This window comes from Orycteropus afer, unplaced genomic scaffold (genome assembly GCF_000298275.1).
Source record: "Orycteropus afer afer isolate SDZICR_OR568_19922 unplaced genomic scaffold, OryAfe1.0 scaffold00128, whole genome shotgun sequence".
Classification (NCBI taxonomy): domain Eukaryota; kingdom Metazoa; phylum Chordata; class Mammalia; order Tubulidentata; family Orycteropodidae; genus Orycteropus; species Orycteropus afer.
In genome coordinates this window covers 1045896-1070089 of record NW_006921715.1, presented here as the reverse complement: position 1 = coordinate 1070089, position 24194 = coordinate 1045896, and the positions used below count along the sequence as shown (strand labels likewise).

Sequence of the window (24194 nt, the reverse complement as noted above, 5' to 3'; positions counted from 1 at the left end):
CCGTCATGTTTTATGTGTGTGTGTGAAGGAGCCCTGGTGGCACAGTGGTTCAGTTCTGGGCTGCTAACCAGGAGGTCGGTGGTTCAAACCCACTGGCCACTCCACGGGAACAGGATGTGGCAGTCTGCTTCTATAAACATGACAACCTTGGGAACCCTGTGGGGCAGTTTGACTCTGTCCTCTAGAGTCACTGTGCGTCAGAGTGGACTTGGCGGCAGTGGGTGGGTTTGTAGCACGTGTGTGCCTGTAATGGCGTCAGATGGTAAAGTTCCTCCCAGAAACTGACAGGCTCCGTAGAGGGACCTTGTGCATTTACGAAGTAGTCAGTGTGAAGGACCTGATAAGCTGTGTCAGCATAGTGTTGCCAGTGAGAATCCTGTGGTTCTGGTCTGTCCAGACCCGTGCCTTTCAGTGTGAACCAGAGTGGTTCTTCATTTTGTTTACGGCTGGGCTTCCGGGATGCGAGTTCCCACCGTTTGCAGGCTGGAAACGTGAACAGTGGCATTCACTCATTAGCCTGTGGCAGTTTCTACAAATCTGTCACTAGGAGAGAGTTGGGAGACAAAAAGGGGCAAGTGGGGCTTTCGAAGTATCAGGATTCAAATAACTCTGCACCATTTCTACTGTTTCTGGGCCTGTAGGAGAGTTTCGGTCTCAGGGTCCAGACCTCGCCTGTTGGAGCGTGTGGTACTTGGTTTGGTACGTGGTTAGGTACGTGCTTCCTCCTCTCCTGTGTTTTCCCACCTGGCGCCAAGGAAGAAACCCATTGGGCTGTGCTTTGTGTTGCCAATTAAGTCTTCAACTAGGGCTGGGTTTGGAGCCTTTGGGGAAAGCTTTGCTTCCATTAATCGGAGGAGAAGCAACAGAAAATCAAGGGAAGACACTGGGTCCTACCTGCTCCGTGGGGATGCTGACGTTGATGATAGCCGGACGTTCCCACCGGCTCTGAGACTGGAATTCATTCTCCCAGCCCCCGAGGAGGACACTGTGGGGCAGCACCGTGAGAACAGAGAACAGAGAAGACGGGCATGGAGTTCCATGAGAAACGCTGGTACCAAGTAGGTAAGATGGCATGGGTCTCCTGCTTCCACACAGCCAGTCTGGAGTGGTGCGGGAGATCACTCCGCTTGTCAGAAATACAGCTTTGTAGCTGACCGAAGGCAGTGCCGGACGAACGCACGGTTTCCACACTAGAAAACCACAGTCTGGTTTGACTTTATTTTAAACAATTATTTCCAATATACTTCTCTGTTATTCAGATCCATTGCAACAAAGTGTTAAATTTAACAAAGTGTTGAAGTCGCGTTGTGAGTCTGTCGTCAGGAGCTAGATAGAGATTGAAGAATTGTGCTGCCTAGCACAGGACAACCCAGCAGGACCTGTCCCTGGATCAGAAGTGAGAGTTCCCTGCTCAGGGCTCAGGTCTGTCATCTGATTCTCCAGCCACCAGCCCTTCTAGGAAATGACTCAGGTAGCAAAAGATAAGAGCCATTCTCAATTCAGTGGTTAAGTAAGTGATCTTGGTGGGTCCTCAGGAGTCTCTCCTAATTTGCTGCACAAGCCTGAAGGTCTCTCCTGGTCTCTGCTGTTGGCTCTCCAGGGCCCAGCCTGGCACCCAGGTGGAATTGATGCCTAATCAGTGTGTGTTGAGTGAATAATCGTTTTAATGTTTTTCTCAATAAAATTACCAGAAAGCAACTGGTCCTGCATACAGGCTCTCTGCCAGATTTCTATTTACTTGATTGTAAAATTTTGAGGTCTTTTGCAAAATTTTGGAAAACCAGTCTTGGTTCCAAGTTACATGATGATGGTGAGGCCTGTCTGCAGCTTATCACGCGTGGAGTTACTGTGTGGCCATGACAAGAAAGGCGGCCACTCTCCTGGTCACCAGTCACTGCTGCAAGAGACTTGATGTCTGCAGGTGGCCGGGAGTCATGATGGACTTGACAACAGCCAGCCTTTCATCTACAGGGACAGCAACACTAAGTGCAACATGTAATGTAACGTTGAAACGGTCATGTTTTCAGAACTTGGAAGGGTCGTGGCTGGGAAGTGAGGATAGAGAGCAGGAAGGAAAGAAAATGATGGTGCTGTCCGGGTTCTACGCCAGCATCTCACCTGCCATCCTCACTGAAGAGTCTGCTGGTGCCGGGCAGTCCCTCACAAGCCGTCACCTCTACCAGTTTCCAAACGGAGCCTGGCTTTCCACTCACTGCCCAGCAGGCGTGTGCCATCCCCGATACTCCCCACTGTTCCCGTAAGTAGGCCTCCCGCCTGAGTGTACACCATTGCTCTGGCCGGCCGCCCTTGTTACGCGGATGTCTCATCTTCACACTTTGTTTCCTGTCTCTCACTGTGAGCCCTGGCAAGTCCTCTTCAGTTTACAAGAGCTCTCAGTTCTCAAAAGGAAATGCCTTGTGTTTTGGGTTTTCTTTCTACATATACAATAGTAGATTAAAAAAAAAAAAAAAGTTGAATATTTCAGTGCAGATGTGTGATGCAAATACATCGTGAAAGGTGGCGATGCGAACCAAACTGTTTTCCCTTTGGAGGGCTGCTGGGTGTTCTGCGGCCCACTGAAGCCCGTCGACCGTTCTCCCGCTCTGACTCCTGCACTCACGTTGTTCTCTGCTTTGTTTCTGTGCCTCTTGTGTAGATTGAGCAGGTCTGTGAGCCTTCTCAGTGTATGTGGACTGCACAGGTCCTCACCGAGGGAGGGGCGTTCCATGCCTGGGTGGCCTCAGCTGCTCTGCCTGTAGTTTCAGCTCCCCTTTCACACCGGAGCTTACAGATCGTCTTCACTGCCTTGTTGATCAAGTCCGAAGTCGGTAATGGGTTCAGGATGGCCATCAGCTGGTGTCTTGGATGTTCAGCAGGACCTAGAGACAAGTGAACTTCATTCCGTGTTCCATAAATTGCAGGGGATCTTAGGTGACATGCGGGATGGCCGGGGATGAAGTCAGCCCAAGAGACTTGCATGGAATCTCAGAGTCACTTCATGTCCTGGAATTTGTTTCTTCAACTGCAAGATGGGGACACTGAGCCTTTTGTAGGGCACTTTTGAGGTTCAAATGAACTGAGTGAAAGGTAAAGTACTCAATATACGGTTAGTGTCCTTGCTGCTCCTGGCGTCCCCATCATTGACAGCCCTGTGAACTCTTGCAGCCACTCACTTGAGGCTTAATTATTAGACCGTTGGTAATGTTTGTCTTAACTGATGAACAGTCAAGGTTTATCAGCTCTTTGAGGGTGTGTGGACAACTCATAAAGTTGTCATGAACTTGCTGTGAGCTCCAAAGGGAGCCCAGGGGCTGTGGGTCGGTGTGAGCTGCTGCCCCTCTGTCTCTCTACCTGGTTGGCACACACCATGCTTAAGAGCCTTGCTAGATCCTTGGAGAAAAATCCCACCAAGTTAAGTTAAAGGAGCCCTGGCAGCACAATGGTTAAAGTGCTTGGCCGCCAAACAGTAGGTTGGTGGTTTGAACCCAGCAACCAGCCTCTCCATGGGAGAAAGATGTGGCAGTCTGCTTCCATAAAGATTACCCATTGCTGTCCCATCTATTACAACTCATAGGGACCCTATCAGACAGGGTAGAACTCCCCATGGAGTTTCTAAGGCTGTAATCTTCATGGAAGCAGAGGCTACGTCTCCTGTGGAGCTGTTGGTGGGTTCAAACCGCTGACCTTTGGGTGAGCAGCTGAGTGTTAACCACTGTGTCACCAGGGCTTGTTCCCATAAAGATTGCAGCCTTGGAAACCCTATGGGGTGGTTTACTCTGTCCTGTAGGAGCACTGTGAGTCAGAACTGACTCAGTGACAATAGATAAATTAGCTTGGTGTATTTCCTCTTGAACTTTGAACACACAGGTTTCCAAAATCTTTAGACTTCAATCCCAAATTTCAGGAATGTAATATACTCCAAGATCAGTAATTCCTTGTTTCAACATTGAACATTCTAGAAGTTCATTTTGTCCTTACAGCCCAGCATGTGGCCTCCAGTTGTAAGATATGGTCTAAGGTCAGTGCTTCTTCACGTACCAAAAAGACTATGCAGAAAGCGTATTAAAACACACGCAATTAGTACCATGGTCATTTTGTTTGCTCGTGTTGCCATAAACAGTTGTAGAATGAGTAGATTTTCAAAACCTGACCCACCCTGCTAAAAGATGATTGATTGGCTGAGTGATTAGAGGTTATACAGGGGGGACTGGCAGCCGGGCTGAAGGAAGGAGCAGACAGGGGAGGAGAGAAGGAAAGGGCGGTGAGAACGAGGGAGTGGCGGTTGCTGTGTGTCTGCTGCCTCTGTGTGACCCTTCCATTGCGTCCTGAGGAGAGAGACGGCCATGCTGGCTTACAGATGAGGACATGGCCATTCAGGCCGGGAGCCGGAGCCTTGCTGCCCCAGGTCCCTCAGCCTCTCATCACTCGCCACTGAAAGGGGCCTCCCTCTGTCTCTGCCTGCGTGGAAGCCACTCGGCACTCCCTAATCCCTGAGCCTCGCCCCTCTTCCCCCATCTCCTGGTATCTCTGCTACCTCCGGGGGTGGTTTCTTCCCCTCACCACTTTATAAAGAGGTGTTTACTGGGGGCTCTTTCCCTTCTCTTGTCTCCTTCCTCACCCGGTAACCCCTTCAGTCCATGTTCAAAAAAAAAAAGAAAAACTCACTGCCATCAAATCAATTCGACTCATAGTGACCCCTCCTTGTGTTGCTGAGGCAGGATCTCTACAGAAGTAGATTGCCCAGTCTCCGAGGAGTGGCTGGTGGGTTTGAACTGCCAGCCCTCTGGTTAGCAGTCAAATGCCTTAGGCACTACGCCACCAGAGCTCCCCCTAAAGCGACCCAGGTGGATTTCCATTCATTCATTTCATTTAATGAATACCTCCCAACTTCTGTGCTGTACTCTGCGGACTACAATGGTGATAAATTAGAGGAATCTTTAGAAATTTATGACCTAGTGGTGAAGATACACAAATGTCCTGGGGTACCTCCAACAGCCACATGCCAAAAGGGAGCGGCCACCCTTTGCCCATCCTGGGCTCTGGTTCACCCCCATGCCTGTGGGGCTCCCTTTGCCTGGAGCAGGCTCCCCCTACTGGGTAATGACTACGTGTTTATGAGACCTTTCCAGAAACTGACCTTCCACAGAAAGCCTTTCGCAGACCTCCCTCCCCAGACTTCCAACTACTCACGTCTTTCCTGGTAAGCACAAGAAAGTGAGGCCCTTCCGTGGACACCACTTCTAAACCAAGGCATCTCACACATGATGGAATGTCTGTCACTGGGCACTGTTTCGGTTTCTGCCGGTCCTTCATGTGCCCTTAGACCTGAAGTCTTCAATCTCAGAACTATTAACATTTCGGCTGGATAATTCTTCAAGGCGGGGGGCTGTCTGGGCACTGGAGGGTGTTTAGCAACATCCCTGGTCTCTGTGCAGTCCCTGGAGAAGGATCGCGCTTGGTAAAGCAGGGGTCGGTGAACAAGAGGGAGACCCTCAAGGAGGCAGATTGACACAGTGGCAGAAACAGTGGGCTCAAGCACAGCAGGGTTGTAAGGGTGGCACGGGACCAGGCACCATGTCGTTCTGTTTACATGAGGCCTCTTTGAAGAGGAAGGCACCAAACCTGTCCTGTCCCACTAAGATGCCAATAGCAACCTCCAATGTGACCACCAAAAATGTCTCCCAAAAAACCACACTCACTGCCGTTGAGTCGAATCCGACTTGTAACGCCCCCTCCTTGGGTTTCCGAGGCAGTATCACTACGGAAGTAGATTGCCTCATCTTCCTTCCTCCGAGTGGCTGGTGGGTTTGAACCACCAGCCTTGTGGTTAGCAGTCAAGTGCCTCAGGCACTACGTCTATGGACATTGCCCAGCCATTGCCTGTGTCTCCTGGAGGACACCATGGCCCCAGCAGAGAACACAGACGGAGGTCTGCTCAAGGTCAGGACTCTTTCCCGTTACGCCCTAGAGCCCTCTCACACAGTCTCTGGGGGGCTTCCCCATCAGCTTAGAGCTTTACTAATTGCCACAGTTACAGAGAAAGGTGACGCCTTTCTCTGAGCAGAGGCACTGATTCCCAGTGACATACAGAAAAGTATTTTGATCTGTGAAGTTAGGACTATAGAGCCAGTCTAACTTGTAAATACCTGCATAGAAACACGTACATATTGTTACCTAAAAAAAAACACTGCCATTGAGTCGGACCCGATTCATAGCGACCCCTCCTTGGGTTTCCAAGGTGGTATCACTACGAAGTAGATTGCCCAGTCTTCCTTCCGAGGAGTGGCTGGTGGGTTTGAACCGCCAGCCTTCTGGTTAGCAGTCGAGTGCCTTAGGCGCTGTGCCACCAGAGCGCCCGCTGTTACCTTGGCAATACAACAGAGTACTAGTATTTGAAGGTTTCATTGTGATTTGTGTCCCGTTTTCAGTACCATCAAAAGGACCAGCTCCTCTGAAAGAGTCTCTCCTGGTGGTCGGAGGGAGAGCTACGGGGACTCGAAAGGAGGCCGGAATCGGACCGGATCCGCCAGCAGTTCTTCTAGTGGCAAAAAGAACAGTGAAAGGTAAGTGAGGGCTTCTCTCTGGCTCCTGCTCTTCAGCGATTTGATGGCCTGTTGCCCAAGAGATGATTCTGAAGGTCGCCTGGGGTGCAGATGAGCTAGGAGCTCTCCCTGGAGCAGGAGCCTTTCTGGAGAGGTGACTGTAGTCAACAGCTATTGGAGGCCAGCTGCCGGGCCACACAGATGATAACCGATAATAACCGAGGGAGCGAAATCACAACTTGAGCTGCCAGCATCCTTAGACACACGTACGCAGGTCCTGAGAGTTTGCTTAGCACCAGATGCGTGAACCACGGCAGGCTGCACAAGTTCCTGCGTGGAGCACCTTGTGTTCCTGGTACACCCTGCGGTCAGACCACTTCTGCTGGATTATTTTCAGGCTGGCAGCTGGATTTGGAGGCTGAGTAGGGGAAAACTTGTCCTTCTTTGATTTGTTAGAAATATTTTTAATTGAGCTAACACCAGAAACAGGAACCACTTTTCTTTCTAGTTTTGTGAAATGCACTTACTCTGAATTGTGCATTTTTCTAGGAATTTCGTTTATTATGGATTATAATAAATATCTGTGAAACTAAAGGTAACATTTTATCAGTGAAAGCGAAGTGGTAGCGTAATGACTTGTTTCTTGTTTAATTGGTATGCAACAGAGACATAGCAAGGATTGTGAAGGTGGTGCAGGACTGGACAGTGTTCCGTTTGCTGTGCACGGGGTCGCTGGGCGTTGGAGCCGACTGGACGGCCCCGGTCACCACCAGCAACAGCGTCTCGGTTTTTACGAGCGTGTTAGGTACATGAGCTCAGTTTCTCTCTGTGCATCCTCAGCCCTGCCTTTTATTCTCTCTGTATTCATCATATTGATTGTGTTCTTTTCACTCACTGTATGTTGCTTTCCTTCTCTTCAGCAAAGCTGGGGAGGGAACCTCAGCTTCCCAGGCTAGGCATGTTTTTTGTCAGATGTTCATGAAAGGAGAAGGCTTAGTCATGAAGCCATTGACTCCAAACCACAGACTGTAAAAATGCCAAGTTTGTCAATCCTTTCAGCTCATTCCCATGAAAGAAATGTAAATTCTTCTTCAGTTTTGTTCTCAAAAGGTATCTTTTGTAAGAAATTAAAAAAATAAAAAGTGCCGGTGCTTATCACATCTTAAGTAGGTTAAGTCCACAGTCAGTTAACAATTTCAAGACCATTGACAGGGTTCTGTCTTCTGACTTAGGCTGTTAGTACTTCTAATCAGAAGATTATACTAATCAGGTGATAATACTTTGGAAACAGGCTAAGTGGTTAGAGTGGCAGCAGAATGTGAATTAGTCCCGAGGGCCTTGGGCTTCTCTGTGTTAAGAGTAAGCTTTGCAAGTTTTGCAGGTTGACCTGAATAGTCTCCATCTTGGCAGGGCTGAACAACTTGGCCTCTTTGCACATCTGATTTTTATTAAAAATTTCCAAAAAGAATCTGCATTGTGCAAACTTCAGATCTGCTTTATCTTTCAAATCCTGTGGCTTTTGTAAATGTGCTGAGTAAATATTTCCATGAAGGGTATTTACGAAGGGATTTCTTAGAATGTCACAGTAGGAAATTGTGACTTAGATGTGAGGGACTGGGAAAATGGACTAATCATTTTCTAAAAATAATTCAAGCAACCAAACATGTTCATTTCAAAGTAGAGTCTTTGTCTCCTTGTTGTAAGTCTGTCCCGACTCAGAGCAGTCCTGTGACCAACAGAACCAAACACTGCCCCGCCCTACGTTATCCTCACAGTTGTTGCTGTGTTTTAAGCCCACTCAGCCACCGTGTCAGTCCATGGCAGTGAGGGCCTTCCTCTTTTTCGCTGACCCTCTACTTTACCAAGCATGTCCTTCCCCAGGGACTGGTCCCTTCTGATGACACGTCCAAAGTGCGTGAGACAAAGTCTCGCCATCCTCACTGCTAAGGAGCATCCTGGCTGTACTTCCTCCAAGACAGACTCGCTCATTCTTCTGGAAGTCCGTGGTACGTTCGACATTCTTCCCCAACACCGTGGTTCGAAGGCATCAACTCTTCTTCAGTCTTCCTTATTGTCCAGCATTCACATGCATAGGAGGCAATTGAAAACACCATGGCTTGACTCAGGCACAGCTTAGTCCTCAACGTGGCACCTTTGCTTTGTAACACTTTAATGAAATCATTTGCAGAAGATTTGCCCAATGTGATACAGTGTTTGATATCTTAACTGCTGCTTCCATGGGTGTTGATTGTGGATACAAATAAAAGGAAATCCCTGACAACTTCTGTCTTTTCTCCGTTCATCGTGATGTTGTTTATTGGTCCAGTTGTGAGGATTTTTGGTTTCTTTATATTGAAATGTAATCGATACTGTCGTCTTTGATCTTCATCAGTAAGTGCTTCCAGTTCTCTTCACTTTCAGCAAGCAGGGCTGTGGCATCTGCATGTCACAGGTTGTTAACGAGTCTTCCTCCAATCCAGTCATGCCATGCTCTTCTTCACATAGTCCAGCTTCTCAGATTATTTGCTCAGCATACACATTGAGTAAGTGTGGGCAAAGAGTACAGCCCTGACACACTCCCTTCCTGATCTTAAACCATTCAGTATCCCCTTGTTCTGTTCGAACGACAGCCTCCTGGTCTCTGTACAGGTTCTTTATGAGCACAATTAAGTGTTCTGGAATTTCCATTCTTCTCAGTGTTATCAATAATTTGTTAAAGATCCACACAGTAGAATGCTTTTTCATAGTCAATAAAACACAGGTAAACATCTTTCTGGTAAACGTCTATTCTTTGCTTTCAGCCAAGACCCATCTGACAGCAGCAATGACATCCCTCCTCTTCTGAATCCAGCTTGCATTTTTGGAAGTTCTCCATCAATATACTGCTGCAGCTATTTTTCAATTATCTTTAGCAAAATTTTACTTGCATATGATATTAATGATACTGTTTGATAATTTCCACACTCTGTAGGATCACCTTTCTTTGGAATGGGCACAAGTATAGATCTCTTCCAACTTTCTTGGCATAAATGAGTAAAATGCTTCCCGCATTGCATCCATTTGTTGAAACATCTCAATTAGTCTTCTGTCCATCCTGGAGCCTTGTTTTTCACCAGTTCCTTCAGTGCAGCTTGGATTTCTTCTTTCAGTATCACCAAGTCTTGACCATGTGCTGCCTCCTCAAGTGGCTGAACGTTGACCAATTCTTTTTGATACGGTGACTCTGTGTTCCTTCCATCTTCTTTTGATGCTTCCTGTATCAGTCAATACTTTGCCCATAGAATCTACCAATATTGAAACTCGAGGCTTGAATTTTTTCTTCAGTTCTTTCAGTTTGAGAGATGCTGAGATTTTCTTCCCTTTTAGTTTTCTACCTCCAGGTCTTTTCGTATTTCACTGTTGTAACACTTTGTTTTCTTGAGGTGCCTTTGAAATACTCTGTTTAGCTCTTTTACTTTATCATTTTCTTTTCTGTTCACTTTAGCTCCTCTGTATTCAAGAGCAAGTTTCAGAGTCTCTTTTGACATCCATGTTGGTCTTTTCTTCCTTTCTTTTTTTAAATTACTTTTTGGTTTCTTTATGTATGATGTCGTTGATGTCATCCCACAAGTTGTCTGGTCTTTGGTCATTAGTGTTCAGTGCATAAAATATATTCTTGAGATGGTTTCTAAATTCAGGTGGGATATAATCAAGGTTGTACTTTGACTCTCGTGGACTTATTTGAATTTTCTTCAGCTTCATCTTCAACTTGCACTTGAGTAATTAATTTTCTGTTCTGAGTTGTCCCCTGGCCTGGTTCTGATTGATGATATTGAGCTTCTCCATTGTTTCTTTCCATAGACGTGGTTGGTTTGATTCCTGTGTGTTCCATCTGGTGAGGTCCACATGTATATCATACTTTGTTGTAAAAAGGTATTTCTCATGAATAAGTTGTTGGTCTATCATGTGATCCCTGGCATCACACTTCTATCATCAAGGCTGTATTGTCTAGCTACTGATACTTCTTGTTTCCACATTTCACATTCCAATCACTAGTAATTATCAATTTGTCTTGGTTGCAGCTTTGCTTCATTTCAGACAGCAGAAAAAAATCTTTAATCTCTTCACCTTTAGCATTAGTGGTTATTGTGTAAATTTGAATAATGGTCATAGTAACTACAATTCCTCGTAGACACATGAATACCATCTGATCATTGACAGCATTGTACTTCAGGATTCATCTTGAAATGTTCTTTTTGACGATGAATGGGATGCTGTTACCTCTTTAATTTGTCATTCCTAATAGTAGATCACATCATTATCTCATTCAGAATGTCCAACACTGGTCCATTTTATGTCATTACTACCTAGGATATCAGTCTTCAAGCGTTCCTTTTTTTTTTTTTTTTTTTTTAATTTTATTAGGATTTGGGTGAAGATTTACAGAGTAAATTCACTTTTCATACAGCAGTTCACATATACTTTGTCTGATGTCATTGACCAAAATTTACAATGCAGCAGCTCCCCTCCCACTTCCTCCCCATAGTTACCTCCTCCCAGTGTCCATGCCTTCATACTCTTCTGCACCCTGAGCTATCTCCCTGTGCATAAGCAGCCCTTCCTTCTCCCATGATTGTTCTCTCCAGGGCGTGTGTCTACTTGAGGTAAATGTTTAACTCACATGCCTGTACTTTGTTTGGCTAGAAACCACAGTTGTCCATTTCATTTTTGACAACTTCCAATTTTCCTAGATTCATCCTTTGTACATTCCACATTCCATTTACTAATGGGTATTTGTATTTGTTTCCTCTCTTTTGAGTGCCTGTGCTCGGAGGGATTCGTCTTCCTCCACATCGGACAAGGTTCCCATGCGGTGTTTACTGGCCAGTGTTCTGAGTAGGTTGCCAGGTCCTTCTTCCAGTCTGTCTTATTCTGGAAGCTCTGCTAAAACTTGTCCATCATGAGTGACTCTGTTGACGTTAAAATACCAGTAGAACAGCTTCCAGCATCACAACAACACAAAAGCCACCACAGTCTCCTTAGAATCCTAGAACAGTTGAGACCAGCATAGCGCCAAAGTAGATGAGTTGCATGCACCTATGGAGTTTTGGGCAATCCTACTTCCATAGTGATACTGCCTCGGAAACCCAAGGAGGGGTCGCTATGAGTTAGGGCCGACTCGACGGCACATAACAACAACAACAACAACATGGAGTTTCAGAGAGAGAGAGATGCTGTCTTCTGCCAGGTAGTTCCTGGTGATGCTGGATACATAAGAGGAAGTACAGCACTAACTCAGACAGAAAGCAGAGGAAGCTGAGAAGTTGGCCGTTCACTCTCTGCCTGGCCTCTGTCTTTCAGTCTTCCTCTCCATTTCCATGTGGACTGCCTTTGACTCAGGACCAAAGCAGAGCAAGGATCCTCATGACAGTCACCAGGTCAGGGCCCTGCAGTGTGCAAAGAAGGGGATAGAGAGGGGACACCCTAGAATTTTTAACACGGTAGTGTTTAGTTGTCTTGAGACATATGGTCTCCTCCCTATCATTTCCTAGTGTTTATTCATTGCTCCAGTGTACTGCCTTATTTTCTACAAGATTGTCTCTGTTTTGTTTCCATTGGCAGTAAGATCTCACGCAAAGTGTGCAGGCAATAGAGTAAAAGAAGTGTCTAGGTCTGTGACCAGTTCTGCCACTTCTTGGAGCCTCATTTTTTCCCTCTGTGGATTAGGGATTTTACATCACATTCCCTTGAACCTCATAAGGTTTCAATGAGTCACGTATCGGAAAACACTGGCTTGGTGTCTGGCAGTCTGGCAGTGGGAGCTGTGGTTCAGGAAGACCTGTGCAGGGTCGAGGAAGGTAACTTACGAGATTGTCACAATTCTGGGCTTTATTTTCCTCATTTGTAAGGCGAGAGTGTTGAGTGACACCTCCAGTTATTCGTCTTTTTTCTGGTCTGTCACAGGTTAAATTACATTCACATAAGTGGTGGTCCAGGAGTGCAACCTGGGTTTTGACAAAATCCAAAAGTGGTTGGGGAGATAAGGTATCCTTGTGGCTTTCACAGTTGTTAGCGTGGTCATGTGTGGTCAGTCCTGGGACAGCTGTTCTGGATCCCTTTGTCTTCACTCAAGAAAGCTCAGTGCAGTGCAAGGAAGGGGCAAGAATATGGCAGGCATAGCTTTGGGTGTGCCCTGGTGCATAAAGAGAGCAAGCCATTTCCATGGGGCAGCACCTTCACTTTTATTAATCACAGATTGTTTGCTCTAAAGCTCACAATTAATCACACACTGTGTGAAAGGCTGTTGTTAGCACACACAGCACTTTTGTGCAGATTACGCAAAGGGGCTCCTGATTCAAGAGCAACAGCTTCACTTCAGCATGTGTGGCTCTTCCAATGCTAATAATTACAGTAAACATGAAGGCATTCCTTACAGATTATAGAAATCTTATTGTTGAACATAAACAACAGCGATTTGGGGTCCTAAATATCTACATTTTCTTAGATGTAATACCCTCTGTGGTGCAGTGAATTACTTGGTATGGTTTTTCTAACCAGTCTTTGTGACTCCCACCAGGTTACTGGGTGAGACCATGCAGATAAGGTTGTGGAATGCTAATGTGGGGATTGGTTAGTTTTGTCATTCTGCTAGGCTAAACATGAGCCTTCCTAGAGGCAGAGAGGGGAATCACACTGCTATCAAGAAAGAAGAGCAGAGGTGGAGTGAAACGTGTCCTTGGACCCAAGCTCCCTGCACTGGACCTCGTTGGCAGAGAGACGGCAGAGACAACTGGTAGAGGCGACCAGCTGAGATGACTGGCTGAGGAACCAAGAGGCATGATACAGAGCTGTGGGCTTGCCAGCCCATGGAACAAGAAAGATGAGTGCCCTTGGGCAAACAGCTTGCTGGCTTGTCGGCTGAACTAAAAGAGCTTTGTAACACTTGCCTGAGCAGGGCAGAGACCAGGCTGGGAGACCAAGGGCCAGAGAGGCATGTCTGCGGACATAGTGGAGGGGAGACTGCCCTGATCGAAGAAATTGTATCCTGAGTGCGTTCCTGAACCTGAACTGTAGCCTGTTACTTCCGTAACAAACCCCATAATTGTGAGTATTGTCTTTGAGTTCTGTGTGGCCGTTGCAATGAATTATCAACCCCAGCAGAGAAGTAGTGAGTGCCGTGGGAGGGAAGGTTGGTGTCAGAATTGGTAAAAAGGCTGGAAGGTGGCGTCCTGTCTGGCCTCATAGGAATCAGCCTTGGACTGCCAATGGTGACTCTGTCTCCTCTTGTGAGGTTGGAGAAGGTCAGAGGATGCTGCCCTCATGTCCTTTTTTGCCCTAGGTTATAAAATAATTACATGTTTGCTGTTGTAGAAATGCTATTCTTTATAGCGGTTTCTGTCTCCCTGCCCCAGTGTCTCACTTTCTTTACAAATTATCACTGGATTTGACGTTCTTTCTGATGATGGTGTGGGCCTTTATCTTAGGAAGTCTCATGTTTGTAAAGAGGCTGTGGTGGAGTTCTAACCTCTGACTGCACAGTGGGGGACCACCATCAGCAAGGCTGATCCAAGTCTGATTCCCAGGAGGCAGAGGTCACACATGCCTCCTCTCCAACATTCTTCCAATTCTGACACCAGCTGTCCCTCCCATAGCACCCGCCGCTAGATTCAAGGATTTGTTTCACTGGCTACACAGAACTCACAGACCATACTCAAGATGATGGGGTTTATTAAGGAAGATACAGGCTACAATTCAGAATTGGGAAAAACTCAGAATACAGTTCTTCAGTCAGGACAGCCTCTTCTCAGCCATGCTCACAGACAGGCCTCTTCCTGGCCCTCAGGCCCAAGGCCCAGCTTCTCCCTGCTGTGGCAAGTGTTACAGAGCTCTCTAGCTCCGCCAAGTGCCCAGAGACACCCCATTCCACTAACAAGTCTCCATCACGAAGGCACCCCTTCTCAGTGCTTTCTCAGTGCAATGAGTCAGTGAACCTCACTCTGCCAATGCCTGGAGGCACCCCACCACCTCAGCAAACCTTTTGCCTGCAGGCACTCAGCTCTCTGGCTTCCTGTGTCCTGCCAGTCCCCTGGTTCTGACACCTCTACTGCCATTCTTTTTCTGCCACTGCTTCTCACTGCCTCTCGCCATCTTAGCTGTTACAGCTCTGTCTGCTGGTCCTAGGAGGTTCCCAGTGCAAGGACCCTGAGTCCGAAGTATACTCCATTCCCACCTCTTCTTGGTGGTGGTCACATACCCCTTTTTCACCTCTGAGATGGCTTATTTTAAGTCTAGAGGGGTGGCATAACTGACCAGGAGGATTTCATATACCTTATTTGCATGGTACCAACCCCATAAAATATCAGCAAACTATCTAGTTTTCTTTCTGGGCCACAAGCACCTTATTTGCATGGTTTTACCCAGTCTTATGGGAGCTATGGTAGTGTAGTGCCTAATGCACTTGACTGCAACCACAAGGCTGGTGGTTCAAACCTACCAGCCACTCCTTGGAAGGAAGATGGGGCAATCTACTTCTGTAGTGATACTGCCTCGGAAACCCAAGCAGGGGTCGTTGTAAGTCAGGTCCGACTCAATGGCACATAACAACAACAACAACCCAGTCTTATGATGGGAGTGACAAGACCATGGCTGAAAAGCCATATAAAAGTGACCCACCATCTGCAACGTTAAAAAAAAAAAAAAAAGTTTTCCATTTAAAAAGAATGAAGTTGTAACAAGCCACAACATTTTAACTGTATTTTACTTTTACACTGACAAAAAAACTTCCATACAGACAAAAGCAACATACGGCAGCATAGTGTTGACTTTCTGTGTTATTGGCGGCGGAAGTCAGAGGTCACTATGAGTCAGGATCGACTTGCCAGCTGGGACTTACCATTGGTGGTGAATGAAAATGTTAATTATACAGGGATCTGGGTAGTAATGAAGCGCATGTCAGATTTAAAGAAGAGAATAAGTAATAACATTCTGATGGATCACATGTTCTACTAAATGAGCCAGAAAACTTAACAGGGACTTCTTTAAAATTAAAACCACATTTATATCAGTCGGAGAAATGGCTACTCACTTAGAAACGTGGGTTTTCTGAGATGCTGCTGACTTGCCAGTGCTTCTCTCTTCTTACAATTCTGAGGGACTAGATCAGTGACTGTCAGCAATGCCCTTTGTTTCCTTCTGAAATGGTTCTAAGAGGCTGATTTCCTCAGAACAAGAAACATTTCAGCCATCTGCTGGGAAAATGGTTGCAACACATACATCAATTGCTCATCTTTGGCACCAACAAATATGAAAGAAAGCAAAATTTGCAAATAATGAAGATGTCCGTGTTGTGAAATGTCCTTGGAGTTGTGGTGCCCTTCTGTGTGGCACACCCTGAACCCTTAACAAGGCAGGAAGGTCACAGCGCCTTGGGCTGTCCACTTGCCGAGCTCTTCCTAAGGCACTGTTGAGTGACACCTAAACCTGGAACTCGTTGCTCTCGATTCCAACCGATGGTGGCCCTGCAGGACAGAGTAGGACTGCCCCATAGGGTTTCCAAGGCCATCATCTTTATGAGAGCATAAAGATTTGCCCCATGGAGCACCTGGTGGGTTTGAACTGCAGACTTTTTGGTTAGCAACAACTTCAAGGTCCTTAAAGCTCCAGTTAGTTTGTTTATTACAGTATTACCGCTGCTATTGTAAGCTAAGTCTGAAGCCCCAGCCTGGGGTTCAAAGTCCTTCCTCTCCCGGCCCTCCTCTTCTGTGTCCTGACAGCCCCGCCTTCCCACCTCCATCTCTCGCTCTTCTCAGCAAGATTTTTTCCTGTTATTTAATATAATTAATTATACAAGTAATGAGTGTTTTAGAAAATCCCAATGTCCCCAAAAGAGGAAATTAAAATCCCCTGTTATCTCTCACTCAGAGAATCACAGCTCACATTCTGTCATGTGCCACCTGGACTTGATGGCTAGGTTGCCGTGTGTGTAATTCGGACATAATGTTACTCTTCTGCGCATATTCTGTAATCCACTTTCAACCTGAGATATAAGCACATCTTTGTGTCAGTAAAATACAGTTTTTCAACATCACTTTAGACTCTGTCTCATAGTCAACCTAACCAAGTGCACTTCAGATGGACAAGTAGGTACCAACAAGTGATCCAGTTTGAGCAGGCTAGCGTCTAGAACAACACCCAGCATGTAGTGGGCATGCAGTAAACGTTTGTGGAATGAATCTTTTTTCCCCAAACAATAGAACAAAAACCATTAAAATAGCTTAACAGCCACCACAACCAAATTTTCATCCCATTTCTTCCACTTTTTGTTCTCTGATTGTGAAGAAGTTACTTCATTTCAGTGTTGGGTTTCTAGGGTGGTCATAACAGCAGTGTCACACATGGGTGGCTTTGAAGGACAGAAATTTATGCCCTCACAGTCCTGGAGGCTCAGTCCCAGTCAGAGACTGGCTGTGTGGATTCCTTCTGCGGCCTCTCCTAGTGTCTGGTGGCTGTTGGCATTCCTTGTGCCCTTTGCCCATAGACGGTCCTCACATGGCGCCTGTCTACCCCTTGTGCATGTCTCTGTCTGTCCTTTTAATAATTGAGAAGTGACCCACCTGCCTCCGGTATGACCTCACTGCCATAAGAGAAAAACCCATTTCCAAACTATTTCCAAGCTGGGTCACATTTATAGGTACGGGGTTAGGGTTTCAGTGCATGGTTTAGGGGATGCAGTTCAACCCATAACAATCTCTTTGGGGTCTAGTTACCTCAGTGGGAGTAGAAACAAGGAACTTTGGTGATGTAGTGGATAAGGTGTTTGGCTGCTCAGCAGAAGGTTGGCAGTTCAAACCCACCAGTTGCCCCACAGAAAGAAGATGAGGCAGTCTACTTCTGTAAAGATTTACAAGCCTTGGAAACCCAACAGGGTTGCTATGAGTCAGAATCGCCTTGATGGCAGTTGGTTTGTTTTGTTTTTTGGTAATGTGGTAATTAAAGTTGTGTGACAACTTGGCTGGGCCTGGTTGAGTGGCTGGGCAGCATGATGGGACTGGTGATCAACTCCATGGCGGAATCTAGGAGCAGCTGAATAGCTGCCCTAAGGATGTGGTCTGCTTCTAGTAGGTAAAGAGAAACCTTGGGGAATGGTGTCTAACTTATGGCACGCTTGGACTCTGCATGTAGCCATGTCATTGTTCAGCAGCCTGCCATGCTCTGCCAACCTTGGGACTTACAATGGACTTGAGTTAATGACCTGCCGTGTGGTTTGGTAACATTGGGACTGTGCCATTTTATTTGTCCACCTTGGGCCTCTTACCCTCAGCAGCCAGTAGCTTCCTGAGCGAAGAGATGCGTCTAGCTTCAGTGGGCCGGGAGCAAGAGGCAGAGCTGAAGTTCAGGGTTGAGGGGCTTTCACACAGCCTCTAAAGCCTGGCACTTTGAACTTGGACTTAAAGCCTCCAAACTATGACAGAATAAACTCCTATTTGTTAAGGTCATCCAGTTTGTGGTATCTTCTCATCAGAGTGGCACTAGGGAACCAGAACAGATGAAAACAACAAAATATAGGATGAATGAGAGAATATTAGGTGGTGGTGGTTGTTGTTATGTGCCATTGAGTCGGACCTGACTCATAACGACCCTTCCTTGGGTTTCCGAGGCAGTATGACTACAGAAGTAGATTGTCCAACCTTCCTTCCGAGGAGTGGCTGGTGGGTTTGAACTTCCAGCCTTCTGGTGAGCAGTCAAGTGCTTTAGGTGTTACGCTACCAGAACTATGTAATTCAAAAAAACCATAAGCAACTGAAGAACTATGTGAACAGCACCACCTATCGGTCAGCAGTTTTAAAGTGACATTTTAGATTGTGAAGCCGATTGCTCTGGTGATTTAAATTAAGCTTTTTTTTTAAAACTAAAAAGATTGTTTCACTCCTCAAGGATAGGTGTTTTATGGTTCGCTAAATGTTAAAATAATAAGTCCTAATATTCTTTATGTTTGTTATTTTAGTTTGGAGACTTTCCAGGGAAGAGTCAAATATATGCAGGTCCTTGTCAGTGAAATTAGGAGAGGGAAGAAATATTAATTGATTGATTAATAGCTAAGTATGAGGCACTTCGTTGCGCATTTTCTTCAATCTCACCAACACCCTGTACCCCACAGTGGTTCAACCCTGGCTTCATAGATGAAGAAAATGAGGCTTGTGGAGGTAAAGCCCCTTGCCCCCAGTACTAGGGGACAGACCTGCTGACTTCCCTCTCTGCTCCTTCTGCTGGGTCAAGCTGCAGTGTGGGCTGGAAAATCCAGGAGCAGTCGTTTATGTCTCCAGTTGAGCCTTTAGTGACCTCTGAACATCTCATCGATGATGCTAAGTGACCCTATTTCTCAATTTAAAAAGCCCTTCAGGGCAGTCTTATAGAGTCACACTTACACAGTATTTTGACTTATGGGAGGAATTCTATTTCATGAAGTGGGGTCATTTCCAAAGTCCCGGGTCATGCCAAGAGCTAACGTTTTTGTAGTGTGAACGGGTTTCAGGGGAACAACGTGCTGAACTTCAGTGGTCTTGATCAAGCCTCTTCATTTTCAGAAGCCCCTGTCAGTTCTGCTGTCACTGGTCCCGCATGTGTGAGAGACCTGCAGCACTCAGACCCGGCCCCCTGAGCCCTCTTAGGAACTTATGGATGTGCTCAGTTAGCACTGATGAAAGGGCTAAGCGAGGTTCCCATCTGAGAGGGGAGTTCAAGGCACTGTAGCTGAGGCTGAGTCTGACCCACTTCTCCCCTGGGGTAAAATGGCGGCATAAGAGCAATGGTGGCCTCAGAACCTGTCTCACTGGTGCGGGGAATGATGCCAATCAGGGTCAGCCCTGGGCTGTCCCAGGAGGCAGAGGTCAGGCATGCCTCTGTTCTAGGGCCCTTTCACAGTTCTGACACCAGCTGTCCCCCCAACACACACACACACACACACAGAGCACTCTCCACTCCTCTGCTGGGTTTGATAATCTGATGCAGTGGCCACACAGAACTCACAGACCATGCCTGTTGTTGTGATATGCCGTTGAGTCGGCCCTGACTCATAGCGACCCCTCCTTGGGTTTCCGAGGCGGTATCACTACGGAAGTAGAATTGCCCAACCTTCCTTCTGAGGAGTGGCTAATGGGTTTGAACCTCCAGCCTTCTGGTTAGCAGTCAAGTGCCTTAGGCACTATGCTGCCAGAGCTCCTCAGACCATGCCTACTTGGTTATTAAGGTATAGGGTACCACTGAGGATCAGTATGTAGGCAGACTCCCCTCTTCAGTGCAGGAGAGCTGTCTCAGCTCCTCTCAACCATGCCCCCACCCCCCGGGAAGGATCCTCTCGGGCCCCTGAGGACAGGTTTCCTGTGGCTATGCCTCTGTCACTGTCTGCTCAGCGGGCGGACCCTTCTGGGCCCCTCACTGTCTTCAGTGTTACAGGCCTTGACTTTGTTACAGTTCTTTTGGGGAGTTCCTTGCCTCTTCTCTCTCTCTGCTTCTTTCTTCTTTCTCCATGCTGCTTCTCTTCACACAGTTGAATGCCTTTGCATAGTCAACAAAACACAGACAAATAGTTTTCTGGTGTTCTTTTCTTTCAGCCAAGATCCATCTGGCATCGGCACTGATATCCCTTACTCCATGTCCTCTTCTGAATCCAGGTTGAATTTCTGGCAGTTCCCTGTCAGTATACTGCTGAAAACCATTTTTGAATTATCTTCATCAAAATTTTGCTTGCATATGGTAATAATGATACTGTTTGATAACTTCTGCATTCTGTGGGATCACCTTTCTTTGCATTGGACACAAGTATGAATCTTTTCCAGTTGGTTTTCCAGATTTCTCAGCATAAATGAGTAGCTCCTCCAGTGCACCATTCATTTGTTGAAACACCTCAATAGATATTCTCTTAATTCCTGGAAACTTGGTTTTTTTTGCCAGTTCCTTCAGTTAAGTTTAGGACCTCTGGTAGTGTAGTGCCTAAGGCACTTGACTGCTAACCAGAAGGCTGGCGGTTCAAACCCACCAGCCACTCCTTGGAAGGAAGGTTGGGCAATCTACTTCCGTAGTGATACTGCCTTGGAAACCCAAGGAAGGGTCGCCATGAGTTGGATCCGACTCGACAGCAGGGAGTTTGGTTTTGGTTTGTTTTCATTGTGGCTTGGACTTCTTCCTTCAGTACCATTGGTCCTGGGTCATATCCTGAAATAGTTGAATATCAGTCAGTTCTCTCTGTGCAGTGACTCTGTGTTCCCTGCAGCTTCTTCTTCTTCTTCTTCTTTTTTTTTTTTAATTGTGATTTGGGTGAAATTTTACAGAGCAAATTCACTTTCCATACAGCAGTTCACATACACTTTGTCTCATGACATTGAGCACAATTTACCACAATGCAACAGCTCCCCCACCACTTCCTCCCCATAGTTACCTCTTCCCTGTGTCCATCTGTCCATGCACTCCTGCCCCGTGAACTGTCTCCCTGTGCATAAACAGCCCTTCTTTCTCCCGTGATTGTTCTCTCCAACAAGTGTATCTACCTGAGGTAAATGTTCAACTCACATGCCTATCTTTTGCTTGGCTGGAAGCCACAGGTGTGGGTTCAGTTCCAGACCTGAAGGGCAGCTAGGGGCCATAGTCTCAGTGGTTCCACCAGGCTCTATCAGACCAGCAAACCTGGTTCCCCCCCCCCTTTTTTTTTCCAAATGATTTTGAGTTTTGTTCCACATTGTTCTCCTTTTCTATCCAGGATCTCCTACATAGATCCCCCTCCGAGAGGTTGACAGTGGTAGCCGGGCACCATCTAGTTCTTCTAGTCTCATAGTCATATAGGCTGAGGATCACATGGTGTACCAGTCACTAGGACTAATTGTTTCCATGAATCTTTGGTTTTCTTCATTCTTCTTTGCTCTGGACGAGGAGAGACTCATCGTTGCATCTAGATGTCTGCTTGCAAGCTTTTAAGATCCCAGTCGCTACTTGCCAAAGTAGGAGGTGGAACAAAGTTTTGTGTAGTGTGTTGTGCCAGTTGAGCTGCATGTCCCCTGTGACTATGGCCCCGAGCCCACAGCTCCAACTACTCACCCCCTCTGGGTAGCCTCCAGCTTCTTTTGATGTTTCCTATATTGTTCAGTATTTTGGCCACAGAGTCCTTCAGTGTTGCAATTTGAGGTTGGATTTTTTTCCTGTTCTTTCAGAGAAATGCCGAGCATGCGCTTCTCTTTACTCGAGGTCTTTGCATGTTTAATACACTTTGTCTCCTCTACTTGCCCTTAGAAATCTTCTGCTCGGCTCTTTTACGTCTTTCTTTCTTCCATTCACTTCAGCTACTCTCCATTCAAGAACGAGTTTCAGAGTCCCTTCTGTCATCCATTTTGGACTTTTCTTTCTTGCTTGCCTTTTTGATGACCTTTTGCTTTTCTTGTGTATGATGTCTTTGATGTCATCCCACAACTCATCTGCTTTTCAGTCATTGGTGTTCATTGTGTCAAATCTCTTCTTCAGATCGTCTCTAAAGTCAGATGGGATATAATCAAGGTCATATTTTGGTTCTTGAAGACTTGTTTGAATTTTCTTCAGCTTCAACTGAAATTTACAAATGAGCAACTCATGGTGTGTTCCACAGTTGGTTCCTGGCCTTGTTCTGGCTGATGATACTGAGTTTCTCCATCGCCTCTTTCCACAAAAGTAGGCAGTGTGACTCCTGTGTATACCATCTAGCAAGTTCATGTGTATAGTCTCCATTTATGGTATTCAAAAAGGTATTTGGAATGAATACGTCATTGGTCTTGCAAAATTCTATCATGTGATCTCTGACATCATTTCTATCCCTAAGGACATATTTTTCCAACTACTGATGCTACTTTTTTGTTTTCAGAATTCAAATTCCAGTCACCAGTTATTATCAATACATCTTGATTGCATGTTTGGTCAATTTCAGACTGCAGAACTTGGTACAGATCTTTACTTTCTTTACTTTGGCTTTAGTAGTTGGTGCTAAAAAATAAGAATAATAGCAATATTTATAAAATCCCGTACTCATTGCCATAGGGCTGCTTCCAACTCCCAGCAGCCCTTTAACGGCCCCTAGAGTTTTCTAGGCTGTGACTTTCATGGGAGCAGATCCGTAGATATTTCTCCTGCAGAGTGGCTGTTGGTTCAATCCATCGGCCTTGAGGTTATCAGCCGAGTGCTTAACCAGTGCATCACCAGGGCTCTTATTGGGAGTATAGCTAGGAACAAAACATCACCAGGGCTCTTACTGGGAGCTAGGAACATAGCTAGGAACATAGCTGGAGTATAGCTAGGAACATAGCTGTGAGTATAGCTAGGAACATAGCTGGGAGTATAGCTAGGAACATAGCTGTGAGTATAGCTGGGAACGTAGCTGGGAGTATAGCTAAGAACGTAGCTGGGAGTATAGCTAGGAACATAGTGGGAGTATAGCTAGGAACGTAGCTGGGAGTATAGCTAGGAACATAGCTGGGAGTATAGCTAGGAACATAGCTGGGAGTGTAGCTAGGAACGCAGCTGGGAGTATAGCTAGGAACGTAGCTGGGAGTATAGCTAGGAACGTAGCTGCGAGTATAGCTAGGAACGTAGCTGCGAGTATAGCTAGGAACATAGCTGGAGTATAGCTAGGAACATAGCTGGGAGTATAGCTGGGAACGTAGCTGGGAGTATAGCTAAGAACGTAGCTGCGAGTATAGCTAGGAACGTAGCTGCGAGTATAGCTAGGAACATAGCTGGAGTATAGCTAGGAACATAGCTGGGAGTATAGCTAAGAACGTAGCTGCGAGTATAGCTAGGAACGTAGCTGCGAGTATAGCTAGGAACGTAGCTGGAGTATAGCTAGGAACGTAGCTGGGAGTATAGCTAAGAACGTAGCTGGGAGGATAGCTAGGAACGTAGCTGTGAGTATAACTAGGGACATAGCGGGAGTATAGCTAGGAACGTAGCTGGAGTATAGCTAGGAACGTAGCTGGGAGTATAGCTAGGAACGTAGCTGGGAGGATAGCTAAGAACATAGCTGGGAGGATAGCTAGGAACATAGTGGGAGTATAGCTAGGAACATAGCGGGAGTATAGCTAGGAACATAGCTGGAGTATAGCTACGAACATAGCTGGAGTATAGCTAGGAACGTAGCTGTGAGTATAGCTAAGAACGTAGCTGGGAGGATAGCTAGGAACATAGCTGGAGTATAGCTAGGAACGTAGCTGTGAGTATAGCTAAGAACGTAGCTGGGAGTATAGCTAGGAACGTAGCTGTGAGTATAGCTAGGAACGTAGCTGTGAGTATAGCTAGGAACGTAGCTGGGAGTATAGCTAGGAACATAGCTGGGAGTATAGCTACGAACATAGCTGGAGTATAGCTAGGAACGTAGCTGTGAGTATAGCTAAGAACGTAGCTGGGAGGATAGCTAGGGACATAGCGGGAGGATAGCTAGGGACATAGCGGGAGTATAGCTAGGAACATAGCTGGGAGTATAGCTAGGAACATAGCTGGGAGGATAGCTAGGAGCATAGCTGTGAGTATAGCTAGGAACATAGCGGGAGGATAGCTAGGGACATAGCGGGAGTATAGCTAGGAACGTAGCTGGGAGGATAGCTAGGAACGTAGCTGGGAGGATAGCTAGGAACGTAGCTGGGAGGATAGCTAGGAACGTAGCTG

At 46.4% G+C, this 24194-nt stretch overlaps 1 protein-coding gene across 1 annotated transcript in view; it reads left to right on the top strand.

Moving 5' to 3' along the window:
* Positions 1–24194, top strand: part of EML1 (EMAP like 1) — a 100455-nt gene that overhangs the window by 2737 nt on the left and 73524 nt on the right. Inside the window, exon 2 of the mRNA XM_007944607.2 lies at positions 6429–6563. The gene's annotated coding sequence lies outside the window, so the exon portion shown is untranslated. The remainder of the gene's footprint in view (positions 1–6428; positions 6564–24194) is intronic.